General features: G+C 38.0%; 1 protein-coding gene across 16 annotated transcripts in view; it reads left to right on the top strand.

The window, feature by feature from the left end:
- Positions 1 to 16,318, top strand: part of HHAT (hedgehog acyltransferase) — a 607,669-nt gene that overhangs the window by 209,753 nt on the left and 381,598 nt on the right. The window lies entirely within an intron of this gene.

Genomic DNA, 16,318 nt, shown 5'->3' with positions numbered 1-16,318 from the left:
GATTGCGATGGTGCTTTGGTTACAGCATACACATTGCCAGATGAGGAAAGAACAGGGAAGAAAATGAGACTTGTAGTCTGGAATAACCCAGGAATTCATGGATAGAGATGAAACGATCAGATGCTAGATGATGCTGAAATCCTGTGACCAACTTGAGTCTTAAATCCAGATGTGCTTGTAAAAAGTTTCCATGAAGAAAATCAGGGTGTGAAAAGGAAAACTATCTGGTTGGACACATACCTGCAACTTGGGATACTGATGATTTGGCCCTTTTCTTAGCAAAATGGGTGTCATCTTTGGCTCCTTCTTCCGTACCATCCATATCCAATCATTTGCCAAATCTTATCATCTTTCCACAGTCTCTTATATCTGTATCCATCTCTCCACTTCCATGGTCTCCAACCTACCTCATTATCTCTTGCCCAGTTTATTATAGTAGCATAGTAATAGGTCTCTTTGTGTCCAGTCTCCTCCCTTTCCTATCCATCTACCTTACAACTGCCAAATATTCCTAAAGCATAGGTTTGACCTGTCACTCCCTTGCCCAAGAAAAATTAATGACTCTCTATTGCTTTTTGAATAAAATGTTTTGGGCATTTAAAACTCTTCATATTATTACTCTGAACTATATTTCCAGGCTGTTTAGCTATCCCTCCACCTAATACTTGCTTATATTTTACCCAAACTGGCTTATTTGATATTTTCTATGAAATACATTCCATTTCCTGCTTCTACACCTTAGTATAGATCACTGTGTCTAGAATATATCCTCCCCAATCCTAGAACCCACAGCTCTCTTCCAGACTGACCTCAAATGTCACTTCCTCCAAAAGACCTTTATTGATTTCCCCATTTGTCAGTGCTCCCTGCTAGTAGCACTTATATTTGTTGTATAGATTTTTTTCTGTTTACTTATCTGGGTACATAGATCCTCCTGCAACCCTCTAGTAGAATGTAAGCTTTTTGAAGGCAAGAGCTATTTTGGTTTCACCCTTCTATCCTCAATGCCTACCACAGTGCCTGGAACGTAGCAGGCTTTTTAATATATGCTTGTTGAATTGAATTAATCCAGCTTATCAAGTTTGTTCATGTAGTAGAAAGAACAGTACCTTATGAATTAGGAAACCTGGGTTCTCTCCTAGCTTTATCAGCCACTCACTGTGGGAGGGCAAATCACTTTATCTTTCTACTTTTACCTGGGTTGATTTATCAGTGGTAAATTGTATCAATGATCTCATTTTTGGTCTTGTGCTTGGGAAGGTAAATTATGCAGCCATATGGGGCTCTTTGTTCACAAGAATATGCAATGACTTTAATGGATATTTGTGTAAAGAAACAAACATTTAGATAGCAGTCCCCAAAGTTGGTAAAGGCTATAGCCTTGATACAGTCATGTAGTTTGTCTTTGATAGCAGCGGATGAGAATAAACCTTATAATTCCTTCCTATTAATATTAAATTCAGTAGTTAATGTACTTGTATCTGGCACCATGATTCAGCTTAACTGCTAGCCCAATGATTTGATTTAATGTGTCCTTACAGGTAACTAGCTTCTAAGTAAATAAATGCACAGCGTATGTATATATGTCAGGACAAAGAGACTACGGCAGCTAGCTAATGCTGGACAAAGACAAGCAAGTTAATAAGGGATGAACTTATTGATGCTGGCTCCTCATATAGTACTTTAGTCCTGCAATTTGGGAGTTTGGAAATTCTCCCTGCAGGGGTGGTATAGGTGTGCTTACCAAGACGTGAATGAAAAACATCCACTCTGCCACCATTCTGGGGAGGAATGTCCACAGGCGGAAGGAGCAGATATAAAGTCTGTCACTGTTTCCATGCGCAAAACTGCTTCTAGCTTGGCCTAGAACTCTAGCTGCTAGAGTGGATCCATTTGTATTTGAGGCAGTGAGGAGGCTCAGTGAATAAAGGGGTGGACTTGAAGTCAAGAAGGGAAGTGGGTTCAAATTTGGCCTCAGACACTGTCTATGTGACTCTGGGCAAGTCACTTAAAGGCTATTTCTTCATTAGTCAAGTGATGATGATGATGATAATAGCACCTACTTCCCAAGGAGATTTTTTTCCTCCTCCCTCCCCTCTTGCTCTCCAAGACGGTGTGCAATCTTATATAGGTTCTGCACGTACATTCTTATTAAACACATTTGCATCTTAGTCATGTTGCATAGAAGAATTAAAATGAATGGAAGAAACCATGAAAACAGAACAAATCAAATGAGATAACATTTGTAAAGTATTTAATCACAGTGCCTTGCACATAGTAGGTGCTTAATAAATATTTGTTTTCTTCCTTTCCAGTCTTCTTATGTATTACTTATATATTCTCCTGTGTGTACTCTGCAGTCTAGTGGCCCTGGTCCCTTTGCTGGTCCTCGTTTGTGACAGTCCGTGTCCTGACTCCAAGCATTTTCACTGACTTTTCCTCATGCTGGGAGTGCCCTTCCTCCTCTTCCACCTTCTTGCCTCCAGTACTCTTTGGCTTCTGGCTGCTCTGGCATCTCTGAAGATCGATTTGAACTGAGGTCTTCTTGACTAGACCCAGCACTCTATTGCAGAAGGGGCCAGGTTGTGAAGGACTTCAAGTGCTAAACAGAGGATTTTTTATTTCATCCTGGAGGTTATAAAAAACCACTGGAGTTTATTGAGTATGGGGTTTAATTGGTCAAATTTTCACTTTAGGAAGATCATTTTAAAACTGAGTGGATGATGGCCTGTAGTGAGAAGAGACTTGAGGCAGGGACAACAAATTGGCAGGCTATTGCAAGGAAATGAACAGAAGGACAAAACTATTTTGTTAAGCTCAACAGGTGTTCATTTTCGCATGCTAACAGGCCCAAATAAGAACAGCAACCATCCTTTTAAAAAAATACCCTTAGATACGGAATAGGAGCATTAGCACAGCCAGATTTTACTGAGTTGTACATTGTTGTTGATAATGATTTAGTTGGTTTCATGTGTATGCATGGTCAAAGAATTCATTACAGATTGACTACTTGCTTGCTAGTGACAAGTTTCTCTATCCTTAGCTGAGCAGATGTAGTCTATTGCTGGGATCATGTTCTCAACCTTTACTATACGGAAGAGACAGCCAGAACTCTTAATATCTTTCTTTGAATGGGTCTGTAGTCAGAGATTCTGCTATCAAAGGCAATGCTCTGTATACCGCTGGAATTTCAGCACAGCTGAATCACCCTGTGGCTTGTGATGGCTACAAATGTTGGCAGAACCAGGTGTGGGGGGTAGAACATGATGCTACAACTGTTTCTCAGACAACAAAAATTTTACTTACCCCAAAAGGATGGATTTTCTATCTATTTTCCCCAGAAGAATCACAGAATATAACAGACATAAAATTAATGTTCTTTAGCACAGCAGGAATCCTTGGTACATACATTTAAAAGGCTGTTTTCTAAAAGAATGTGAAGGATAATTGTTTTGCTTTTTTTTTTAACTAGGAAAATGCACCCTAGTTGTGGAATAAGAAGGCCTGGGTTCAAATTCTGGCTCTGACATGTGATAGTAGGAGAGTTATTTAACCTTTCTGAGCCTGTGTTCATTTCATCTGTAAAAATGAGGAGAGTGGACAGGATGATGTCTAAGATCTCTTTTAACTCTGAGTTTCTGTATTAGAATGACATCAGAAGAGAAGCATTATTTTTTTTTAATAATTTGTTTTCAATTTTCTACAATCGCTTCCATATATCTTAGATTTTTCCCCCTCCCTCTCCTCTTCCTCCCCAAGATGGCATGCAGTCTTACACAGGTTCTGCAGATACATTCTTATTAAATACATTTTTACCTTGTCATGTTGTAGAAGAATTAAAATGAATGGGAGAAACTATGAAAACAAAATAAATCATAACACAAGAGAAAATGATCCGCTTCATTCTGTGATCCAGTTCCATAGTTCTTTCTCTGAATGTGGAAGGCATTTTGCCTTGAGTCCATTGGGAATTTTTTAGGACCTTGCATGGCTGTGGAGGGCTAAGTCTACCAGAAAAATTCCTCACACACTGTGGTTGTTGCTGTGTATAATGTTCTCCAGGTTCTGCTCCTTTCACTCAGCATCAGTTCCTATAAGTCCTTCCAGGCCTCTCTGAAGTCTTCGTATTCATCTTTTCTTATAGCACAATAATATTCCATTCCATTCATATACCACAACTTGTTCAGCCATTCCCCAATTAATGGGCATCCCTCGATTTCCAATTCTTGGCCACCATAAAAAGAGCTGCTATAAATATTTTTGTTCATGTGGGACTCTTTCCCATTTTTATGATCTTTTTGGGATACAGTCCTAGAAGCAATATTGCTTGGTCAAAGGGAGAAGCATTAATTAGGGACATTTTATCTTGTTTTGGGCATTTAACTTTGTTCTGGCCCATTCTTTGGGGAACAATTTCCCTGCTGAACTTTAGACCTATAGACTGGACTTCTATTTCAGTGATGGAGACTCATTTTCAGCTTTGAAACCAAGCAGGAAATATGGTAGCATAGCATATGTTCCTGCTTTCAGAGTTGATAGATTGAATATGAAATAACATGTTGACTTGGGCATTTTTATCAGATCAATTTCATAGGGAATAATTTTGTAGATTTGATAATAAGTTGTTTTGTCTGGCACCAGAAATTTCTGCCATTTTTACCTCTTTATGCTTAAACCTATTCCTTTTTTCAGAGCTATTTATATAGGAGTGTTCCAGAGAATTCCACTCCAGCTGCTAACTATCTATACAAGATCAAACTGAATGTTTTACTTTCCTGTGGTCCACTTCTTTTTTTTAGTCCTGCCTAATATTTTTTTTGTTTCTTATTTAGAGCTGTATGGAATGGATTTAAGTAAAATGAGTTTTTAATAATGTTTAATGTATCATGTAATTGCTGGGTCATATGATCAACAAGATGAGTACTAGGCATTTTCTGTGTTTCTCATGACCTCTCAGACCTCTCCAAAATAAGAATTATGAGCAAGATATAAAACAATTGCTGCTGCTTCAATAGGCTAAGACACCGAGGATCCTAATAAGGTAACAACCTGATGAATTCATAGCAGAGAAGGTTAATTTTAATTCTTAATAGCTTCCTCATTCAGCTGCCCATTCTCCAGTCGCTTTTATGCTCTAGCAAGGCTACACATGGTACCCATAGGTTTATGCTCTGTTATCCACTCATTAATTCCCTTGCTGCTGTTGTAGTTTCTGCCAGCTTACCCCAACCCTGGTCTTACCTCATTATTCTGTAGCAACTCGCAGCAAAATCCAACTTTGCCTCCCTCTTCTCATCCTATGAGGAAGGTGTGGAGGTAGAGGAAGGTAGGTACACTGCTGTATAGCATCATTTAGTCAGAGAACGAAGGAACAGAGGGAACTGGGGTAGAGCACCAGCATATGTGTGTATGTGGCTCCACCAGGCCTAAATGAGAGGGCATTGGCATCCGGCTGAGGCCAGTGTTGTCCCCTTGAAAGTCATTGGGGACAGAAGACTGAGGCCAGTGAAAAATAAATTTCCTAATGTGAGAGGAGGTTGAAACAGCTTTAAGGTCCTGCCTTTGTGGGAAATATCATCAAAGGAGAAGGTGTCAGAAGATGAGTAGTAGGGGAAAACAAGGGAAAAAAGATTTAAATTATCAAATTACCTCAGGAAGAAGAGAGCAGTTAAAAACCTTGAACACAAGCAGGTAAACCATTGGGAGATATGTTGATAACAGATAATATATTATTCTCCAGATCAGGTAAGAGAGTCCAGATATCTATGAATAAATATTGCTTAAAACAAAGGAAAAATGTATCAAGAAAGTACTGTGAAAGAGAGCATGGAACCAGAGCAGGATGTTCCCATCTTGAAAGCAGAATTTATGGCCTGGAGTAATAGGTAGGGTAGGAAAGCTTGAATCCATGATAGCAAGACTCACCAAAGGAACAAAAGTGAGAACAATTGGTTAGGAATGCAAATACACTGAAATTAAGGACGATCTAGGCAAAGAGAAGAAAAAAGATATGTTAAAAGAAAACGTTATTTCTATATGAGTAGAACCTATTGATATCAAAGACAGAATAGGTAGAACTAACTTAAGGATTATTGGTCTCCCAGAAGAAAATGATGAGTTAAAAAACCTGAACACTGTAATTTAAGAAATAATACAAGAAAATTGCTATGAATTTCTGAATTTAAAAAGTGCCAGTCAAAAGAATCTATAGATTGCCTTTAATAAATAAAATTTATGTTGCAAACTCTAAGACACATGGGGTTAAATTGAACAGTTCCAAATACAAATGAAAAGTTATGCAAGCGATCAATAGAAAGACCTTTAAATATAAAGGAAAGGAAATTTAAATAACACAAGATTATTTAGTACTCACCAGAAACTGCTGAAGGAAATAAGATGATGTACTCTGAAGAGCAGAAGAGCTTAAGATGCAGCCCAATATGATATGCACTTTAAACCTGAACCAATTCACCAATGAGAAAAGATGTATGTTCAATAAAGGATGTTTGAAGTATTTCTACCCCCACCACACAAATATGTGCAAATATTTTGAGATATCTTTAAGAGTATTATTTTTTAAAATAAATTAAGGAGAGAAAGATGAAAATAAAACTTAAATATAGAACTGATGATCGAGGAAGAAGTCTTGGAAGTTTGACTAACCTCTCTGAGCTTTAATTTCCTCATCTGTAAAATGGGATGGTAGGATTGAGGTCCCTTTTAGGTCTAAATCTGTGACCTTATGAACATTTTATATGAGATTCAATTAAATCAGACAATTCTGAGACCATGTAAGGACAACACTGGAAAGAGAGTAGTATTCATATTAAAAAATGGGGGAGAATTTGCCAAAATTTCCACAGGAAACATTTTCTTCATTGGTAACAATAGAATCAGCTACTTGGGTAGCTGATCACAATGGTAGTGAAGAAGTATAAATAACTTAAAGAAAAATGAGAAAAAAACCAACTGGATTCATTTTACTATATACAGTGGAGGTCCATGTTGGAGGTGACCCAGTTTTGAGGGCATTGAGGGTTTGATTTTGAAAATATTTAAAAGAGAAAATACCAAATGATTGGAAAAAGTAACAGAGGTCATTACTAAAGATAGGATTGAAGTTTTGGCAACTCTGTGAAATGAATGCAGAAGTATACTCTTCCATCCTGATTCATTCACCTATCTCTCAGCCTGCTTTTCCTGTGGGAAAGAGAGAAAAACCATTCCATCACCTTCCCTTCTGCATTGGTCCTCTTTTCTGAGCTATCAATCTTATTTGATATCATGCTGAGGCCAAACCCTTAGAATGTCAACAATCCACCTTAATTTATTCCCCAAGGATTAACAAATTCCCACATGGTCATACTTTCTTTATCCCAGTGACTATGAACTTCCAGCTATTAATATTCAAACCCAGTTCTCTGTCTCCCACTGCCAGATCCTTTATTCTCATTCTCCTCAACTCAGCTTCCTCAGTGTTTCACTCTAAAGCTATCCACAGCTTTTACCATGCTCTTTGGAATGCTTCTGTCTTAAACCTTTTCCTTTCCCATGCCTTTCATTTTATTGCTGTCAGTGAGATTTGGATCACTCTTGAAGACTCATCTTCCCTTGCTACCCTTTCAAGCACTGGTTGCACTCTCACTCATTTCCCACCTCCCCTCACTGGTAGAGGTTGGGGAGCTGAAATAATTCTCTCCATTGCCATTTCCAAATTCACTCTTTGCCACCATCATCCAGTAACCTCTCATACTGGGAGATCACTCAATCAGCGTTTACCAATTGGTCAAATGCTGGTAGCTGTTGTCTACCAACTGACAAGGTACTTCCCTTCTTTCCTCAATAAATTATGCACCTGACTCACCATCTGTCTGTCCTCTCACATACTGCCCTCGCTACTAGGAAGACTTCAACTTACAGCTTGACTTCCTCAACCTCTCTTACCTACAAGTTCTTCAGTTCACTCATTTCTTATCATGTACTCCTTAGCTACATGGAGATTGTCATTCTCTTCATTTTCCATTACCTATAGATTTTCTAATGCCATGTTCATGCATTTTTAAATTCCCAAATCTGTTCACAGTCTTGTCAATTTACCTTTCCTTTTGCCTTGTAATCCAAACCCTGTTTTTCATCCTCAACATTACCTCCAATACTTCAAACCCTTAGTTCTTTCCCATACCGTCACATTCTTGACCCGTTTGTGAACCATTTCAACTTTATGCCATCTTATTCTCTCAAGTCCCTTCTCCTCTAATTTTTTCCTGCCAAACTTTGACCTCGGTTTACTCCCACAATGTTTTGCCTTCATTCCTGCTCATTTGCTGCTGAATGAAACTAGAGAAAATCATGAAACCATGCTGGTTGGGTCCACTGCACATTTATTTTATATAATCTCAATTGGGCACTCATTGCAGCATCTTTTTATACCTCTTTAATGAACTCACTATTGAACTCTCCGTAGGGTTTTTTTCTCAACATTTTCATGCCTCTTCAAGTCTCCCATAGCTTCCCTAATCCTTACTCTCTCAGCTGAGAACTTTGCCTCACATTTCTCTGAAAATATTGAAGCATTCACCAAGAGCTTCCTCTTCTTCCACCTCTCCATCTCACAATGTCCAAATGCCTGCTACCACTATTTCCACTTTCACTCTTGTCCTATATAAAGACATGGTCCTTGCCAAGGCAAACTCCTATACATGCCCAAAGTGATCCTATTACGTTTCATCTTCTCTAGTAGACTGTCTACTTTATCACCCCCTCTTTCTCAATTATCTTCAGTCTCTCCTTGTCTACTAGACTGTTCCCATACTGGCTGCTCCCCTATTGCCAACTACAAACATACCTACGTCTCCTCATTCCCCACAAACCCTCACTTGATCCACTCCTGCTAACTATTATCTCATATTTCTCCATTCTTTTTTGGTTAATCTCCTTGAGAAAGTTGTCTACAACCAATGTCTACTTCCTTTCCTCTCACTCTCTGCTAAATTCTCAGAACATGGCTGCCAGCCTCATCATTCTACTAAAGCGGATCTTTCCAAAGCTACCATGATCTCTTAATTGCCAAATCTGCTGACTTTTTCCTCAGTCCTCATCCTTTTTGACTTCTCGACAGCCTTTAACATTGTCAACCATCTGCTTTTTCTTGATATTCTCTTCTCTTTGGGCTTTTGGGATACTACTCTATACTGGTTTTTCTACTATCTGGCTGCTACTTCTAAGTCTCTTTTGTGGGATCTTTGTGTGGCTCTAAACTATTTTATTAAACTACCTCTAAACTATTATGTTTGTTAATCTCATCAGCTCCCAGATTCAGTTATCATCCCTGTTGATGATTTCTTGGGTCTGTTTATCTAGTTCTAACCTCTCTTCTAACTTCGAGTATTGCATATGCAACTTCCTATTGGATGTCTCAAATTGTATGTCCAACAAACTCAACATGTTCAAAACTAAACTTATTATCTTTTCTCTAAGTCTCCCTTCTTCCAAACTTCCCTAGTATTCTCAAGGGTGCCACAATCCTCCTAGTCACCTAGGCTTATAACCTAAGTATCATCATTGACTTTACCTTCTTATCCTCTACATCCAATCTCTTGATAAGTCTTCTAAATTTTTTCTCTCTCAGTTATGTCTCATTTTCTCCCCTGACATTGTCACTATCTTGGTACAGCAACATCACTTTATGTCTTATCTATTGCAGTAACCTTCTCGTTAGTGACCCTGACAAATTTCTCTATACTCCAGTCCACTTTACTCACCTGTCAAAATGATCTTCCTAAAGCACAGATTTGATCAGGTCATATCTCTACTCAATCCTGTGGCTCCCTATTGCCTCCAAGATAAAATATAAAGTCTTTTATTTGTATCAAAGCCCTTCACAACTTTTTTTCCAGTATCCTTATATGTTACTCATAGCCACATATTTTATGATGCAGTGACACTGACCTTCTTGCTGTTCTCCACACAAGACACTTCATCTCCTGACTGGACATTTTCATGGGCTTTCCCCCATTCCTGAAATGCTCTCCCTTCTTATCTTTGCCTCCTGGCCAAGTTCCACCTTCTACGAGAAGCTTTTCTGGTTTCCATTTAATGCTAATACCTTCTTTCTGTTGACTGTCTCCAGCTGACCCTCTTTCAATCTTGTTTGCATACAGTTGTCTTCTCCATTAGACTGTAAGCTCCTTGAGAGCAGGGACTTGTTTTTTTTGCCCTTGTTTGTATACCGAGTACTTAAACATAGTGACTGGAATATAGTAGACACTTAAACACTAACTATGGGAAAAAAATTTTAAGAAGCACTTGGACCTGGAGTGCTGGACCTGGAGTCAGGAAGACTCAACTTCCCTGAGTTCAAATCTGACCTCACTTACTAGCTTTGTGACCCTAAACTTCACTCTGTTTGTCTCAGTTTCCTCATCTGTAAAATGAGCTGGAGAAGGAAATGGCAAACTATTTCAGTATCTTTACCAAGAAGACCCCAAATGGGGTCACATAGAGTCAGACAACTGGAAATGACAGAACAACAACAAAGAGGTTGAGAAGGGGACATAGACATTTGAGAAGGGTTGGTACTACTTTGGTAAATTTAATATATACTTAAAAAGAACAATTAAGCTTTATGCAATAGAGATTCAGTTTCATATATAAACCTCATTTGGTCCTTTGTATTATTGAAAGTTATGCTAACTCAGTGACCCATTGTTCTCAGACCTGCTTGTCAATCAGTGTTGGAGGAGACATCACCAAGTCTGTGGCTTTGTATTATTTGCTATTTGTCTTATAGTAAGTCACTCCCTACGTGTTTGTACCTGGAAATTGTCACATACTTGCTACCTTGAGGAGGAACTGAGATACAGTGACCCATCTCCTTTTATTGATCTTTCTGAATTATCTTTATCTTATTATGAAAGCTCTCAATAAAAGCTAGCTCCATCTTTTTTTCCCTCCAGATTTATTTATTTGTTTTCAATTTTCAACAATCACTTCCCATGAGTTTTAAATTTTCTCTTCCTCTCTCTCACTTCCTTCCCCAACATGGCATGCAATCTTATCTGGGCTCTACCCGTACATTCTTATTAAACACATTTTCACATTAGTCATGCTGCATAAAAGAATTAAAAAGAATGGGAGAAAGCATGAGTAAAACTAAACAAAACCAAACATAATAAAAGAGAAAATATTCTTCTTTATTCTGTGTTTCACCTCCACAGTTCTTTGTCTCAATGTGGATGGCATTTTGTATCATGAGTCCTTTGGAAATGTTTTAGGTCCTTGCATTGGTGTGAAGGACTAAGTCCATCAAAAACAGTTCTCACATACTGTGACTGTTCCTATATATAATGTTCTCCTGGTTCTACTTACTTCACTCAGCATCAGTTCATATAAGTCTATCCATGTATTTCTGAAGTCCACCTGTTCATCATTTCTTACAGCACAATAGTATTCCATTACATTTATATACCATAACTTGTTCAGCCATTCCCCAGTTAATGGGCATTTCCTCAATTTCCAGTTCTTGGCCACAGCAAAAAGAGCTGCTATAAGTAATTTTGTACATGAGGGTCCTTTTACCATTGTTATGATCTCTTTGGGATACAACCCTAGAAGCAATATTGCTGGGTCAAAGGGTATACACATTTTTGTAGCCCTTTGGGCATAGTTCCAAATTGTTCTCCAGAATGGTTGGATCATCTCACAACTCCACCAACAATGAATTAATGCCCACATCTCCCACATCTCCAACATTTATCATTTTCCTGTTTTGTCATGTTAGCCAATCTGATAAGTGTGATGTGGTACCTCAGAGTTGTTTTGATTTGCATCTCTCTAATCAATAGTGATTTAGAGCATTTTTTATATGATTGTAAGCAGCTTTAATTTCTTCCTCTAAAAACTACCTGTTCATATCTTTTGACCATTTATCAAATGGTGAATGACCTATATTCTTGTAAATTTGACTCAGTTCTCTGTATGTTTTAGAAATGAGGCCTTTATCACAGACATTGTAAAAATTCCCTGTTTTCTGCTTCCTTCCTAATGTTTGTTGCATTGGCTTTGTTTGTGCAAAACTTGTTAATTTAATGTAATAAAAATGATCCATTTTGTATTTCATAATGTTCTCTATTTCTTGTTTGGTGATAAATTCCTCCATTCTCCATAAATCTAACAAACTATTCCTTGCTCCTCTAATTTTTTATAGTATCAGCTTTTATACCTAGATCGTATATGCAGTTTGGACTTTATGCTGGTATATGGTGTCAAGCATTGGTCTATGCCCAATTTCTACCGTACTATTTTCCAAAAGCTGGCTCCATCTTGAAGCCATTGGTGATCTGTCAATGTAATTGATATTCTTTCAATAAACTCTTTTAATTCTCTTTGTCCTGAATTTTGTCTTCTTAATCAGGGCAAAACCCTGAACAAAAAATTTTTCTTTCAACAGTATTTTGCAATTTTCATGTGTGTTAATATACCTTAACTTCATAACAGAAAATTAAAAACAAACAAAAGAAATAATCCTTTACTGACTTACATCTATTTTCTTATCTACAAAATTTTTTACAAGAATTATGAAAAATGATTATTAATAACCAATATCTTTGGGAGAGTAAAAGGTTCCCCCCTCTGCCAAACTCCTGAAAGATCAGTCTTTTGAAGGACATTGCTGATGATGAGATTGCATTGATCAGACCCCACCCATATTTACAAGGAATTTAATCTAAGGTGGGGAAGCCCATTGTGTTCTACTCAAGCTTAGGTGGAGATAAATCCTTCTGTCTAGCTAGCCCTAGACTGTAGGTGGTCTGAGTACAGAAATTATTTCTCCGTCCAAGAGTCTCTCTCAGCCGCTCTTTGCCATTGCCTTGATTGTCTTTGGTCTAAGAGAGATGGCCAAATGATTATCCTTTTATTAGTAACCTGATGGTCTTATTAATAAAATGATTAAATTACCCAGAAACTATGTCTCTTGAACCTTTTTAATCATCATAAAATCATTTCTACATGGATTCAGTCAGTATTCTTGATAAAAACATGAGAAATGAAATCTAAGGCTTTCATGGGTTGTATTCTGCCTAGAACTTATCTTTACGATCTCAACTGACTATAAGGTACAGAAAACACAATGCCCTACTTAACTTTTTGTTTGTTGACTACAGAAAAAACTTGAGTCAACATTGAATAAACTGTCATCCAATAAGGTGTCTTAACATGCATATGTTAAAACATACATGATTGCTTGAAAGTTACAACAATGGAGAATTTTTTAATATACTTTCTCATGACTATCAAGTGAGTCATAAAATTAAAAAAGTTCAGTTTGCAAAAAATGTTTGCCTTTTGTCATGGAGATCCAGTGCATAGTCTAAAAGGAAAAGGTATTCCTTAACAATGAGAAAGTCCCCTTTTCACAGGTGATATTGTCTCCAGATGGTTGCCTGGCTTCCTGAGTTCTGTAATGCTTCAAAAGATTTTGACCTAGTTCTCCACGCAGGAAAAGCCAAGCTCTACAATTAAGGTTATCCATTAGAACATATATCTTGAGCAGTTTCTACAAATAGACAATGAACCCCATTTTAAAGGAAAAAGAGAGCCAGAAAGACTACATTTGGACTACAGCGCATGGGATTCCAAACTTCTCCTTGAAACAAAAATCGATTTGTAAGAGGAATTTATCAGAGGAATTCTTGATCAGTTGAATGACTTCCCAAACCAACTTAATTAGATTACAGGATATAGACCTTTGGAAGCATTTGAAGACATTTGCCCATGAAATGTCAGTAGGTTCACTAGTATCATGCTGAGAGGAGTCAGAGAAGGACAAACTTCTGTCGGAGGACTCACCTCTCTCCATGATCTGTAAGACAGAACAGACACACTAATCCAATTCTCTCACTTGGACTTCTTTTTTTACTTCAGGAAACACCAGAATACAGCAGAGTATTCTGGAGTGAGAGGAAACCTCTGCCAATGCACAGTCTCTTTTCCCCCAGGAACTGAAATAGGAGAAATGTATGGGAAGTATAATGTTCAAGCAAACATGACCTGAGAGGAGATTTCCTATACTCCAGGGACTAACTGACTCTGATACAGTTTGAGGAGTTCAGGGACAACATCCTTGCCACCCCTCCACCCCCACCCCCAAAGACCATAGTACTGGACAAGGTCATCTGGAATGAATTCATGGACTCAAGCATTCTTTAAGTCAAGTTTAGCAAAGGTTTATTATAATGCCAATATGGCTGGCAGAGCTCCTTAAGGAACTTGCATTCCTTAAGGAACTTGCAACTTAACAGAAGTGATGCTAAAGCTTATATAGGAAAAGTAGTGGATTATCTGGCAGATATGCTAATTAGATGATGACTTACAACCTTGCTCACAGGCATCATTCACTATTGGAAACCAAGGAAAGGTGTTTCTCAGGGGTGTATTTTTGGTCTGTTATGTTATGTCTGTAGTAATATAGCTTTGAGAACTGATGTCTATAGCTTGACCTCTGGATTGAATATGATAACTTTGGGAATCAATACGTGATAATTCTGTGGTTACAATATAGTCCTATTTTTACAAGAGAATTTCTTCAGAGGTCAGCTTCTTCTTGTGATGGGGGAAAGAGTTTGTTTTTACTGGGGCCCACTCATGAATTTTTGCTAGGTACAATCTCCTTGGACTGGGGGGAAAACTGTTAGGAATAGTATTTTGAAGCTAAGTAGAAATGTGATCTTGGAATTGAGGTCCAAACACAAGCACCCAAGCACTCCATCAATGTTACTCAGCTTAGCCATAGAACCCTTCATTTAAAGAGATGATTATAGCTAGTATATTTGGACTTCTCTTGCAGAAGCATATGGCAGAAACAGACTCTCTCAGCCCAAGAGGGTACCTTCTGGATGGTTTGAAAACCCCAAGCTTTTTTTGTTAAGGAAGGCTGATTTTTGAATTCCCTAGGAAGTGTGATCCTAGAATATAGCCTTATAGAAAGAAAAATGGAGATTTCCTGGGGAGCACCAACTTTGAAAGCTTACCTTTATGGGCAGATTTTGAGTTCCATTGTTTGAGAGTTTGGAAATCTTACGTTCTAGAGAGAGAATGCAGAAACAGCATGCTACTAAAGAGGATTGTCTCTGGTTACTGATCAGGCACCTATTTGGGGATCAAAGTCACAGAGTTACTTGAACAGTGTGGGTCTGATGGAAAGAGACTGCTTATTTACCAACCTCCAAAACATGTTTACTTTCCTGGGGGATCCCAGGTACTTTCTCTTCTGAGGAAAGTCTCCCTGATCTCCCCTTTCTCCCCACCATTCCCTATTAATTAGGTCTTTCTCTTCTAATTACATACCTTGGATTTGCTGTAAGCTTCTTGAGGGCCTGGGCTGTCTTGGTTTTTCCTTTGTATTCATTTTCTGCAATACTTTGTTTATAATATAGAGTCTGACACTACTGAAAAATGATTAAACAACCACCACCAAGGGGAAGGGACTGAACCTTCCTGCCAATGAAGGCTGGTACCTTTCCTGCAACTTAAAGAGTTGTCTAGAATGCTGAGATGTTAAGTAACTTGGCAAGCTCATAAAACCAGAATGTGTCATAGGCAATTCTTAAATATAGTCTTCCTGGCTCAGAAGCCAGCTCTCTTTCCACTGTGCCATGGGATACTTAATAATTGTTTGTTAAGCTGATCAATTTGATGAATTCCCAAATCAACCTCATTAGATTACAGGATATAGACCTTTGTTTGGAAGCATTTGAAGGGCATCTACGCATGAAATGTGGATAGGTTCATTAGTGCCATGCAGGCAGGGAAGGCAGGGAATTGTTGATGAATTGGTGAGCTTAGCATAGTGGAAACACCATTGTCTTGCCATCTGTATTCCTGCTACCAATAATTCTGTGACCTTGGACAAATTCCTTTATCTTCCTGGGGTTGTTAACTCTTTAGTTAAATTAGGGTGTTGAACTAGATCATGTTCAAATTCTCTTCTAGTACTAAGATTCTATGATACTTAGGGAGTATTTTTTTCACATTGTATTAAGAATATGATAACTACCTCCTAAACTTTCCAAAAGAACAGAGCATGAAATAAAATGCTTTTAAATTGTTTTAAATTATGTTAGATAGTGAAGTGGATAGAGCACTGGACCTAAGAAATTGTTGATGAGTCATCTTTTTCAGTAATGTCCAGCTCTGTGTGACTGTATTTTGTGTTTTCTTGGCAAAGATGCTTGCCTTTTGTTTTTCCAGTTCATTTTACAGATGAGGAAACTGAGGCAAACAAGGTGAAGTGATTGTCCAGGGTCACTCGGTAAAAGTC

This window comes from Notamacropus eugenii, chromosome 2, assembly GCF_028372415.1.
Source record: "Notamacropus eugenii isolate mMacEug1 chromosome 2, mMacEug1.pri_v2, whole genome shotgun sequence".
Lineage (NCBI taxonomy): Eukaryota > Metazoa > Chordata > Mammalia > Diprotodontia > Macropodidae > Notamacropus > Notamacropus eugenii.
This window is presented reverse-complemented; position numbering and strand designations above follow the sequence as displayed.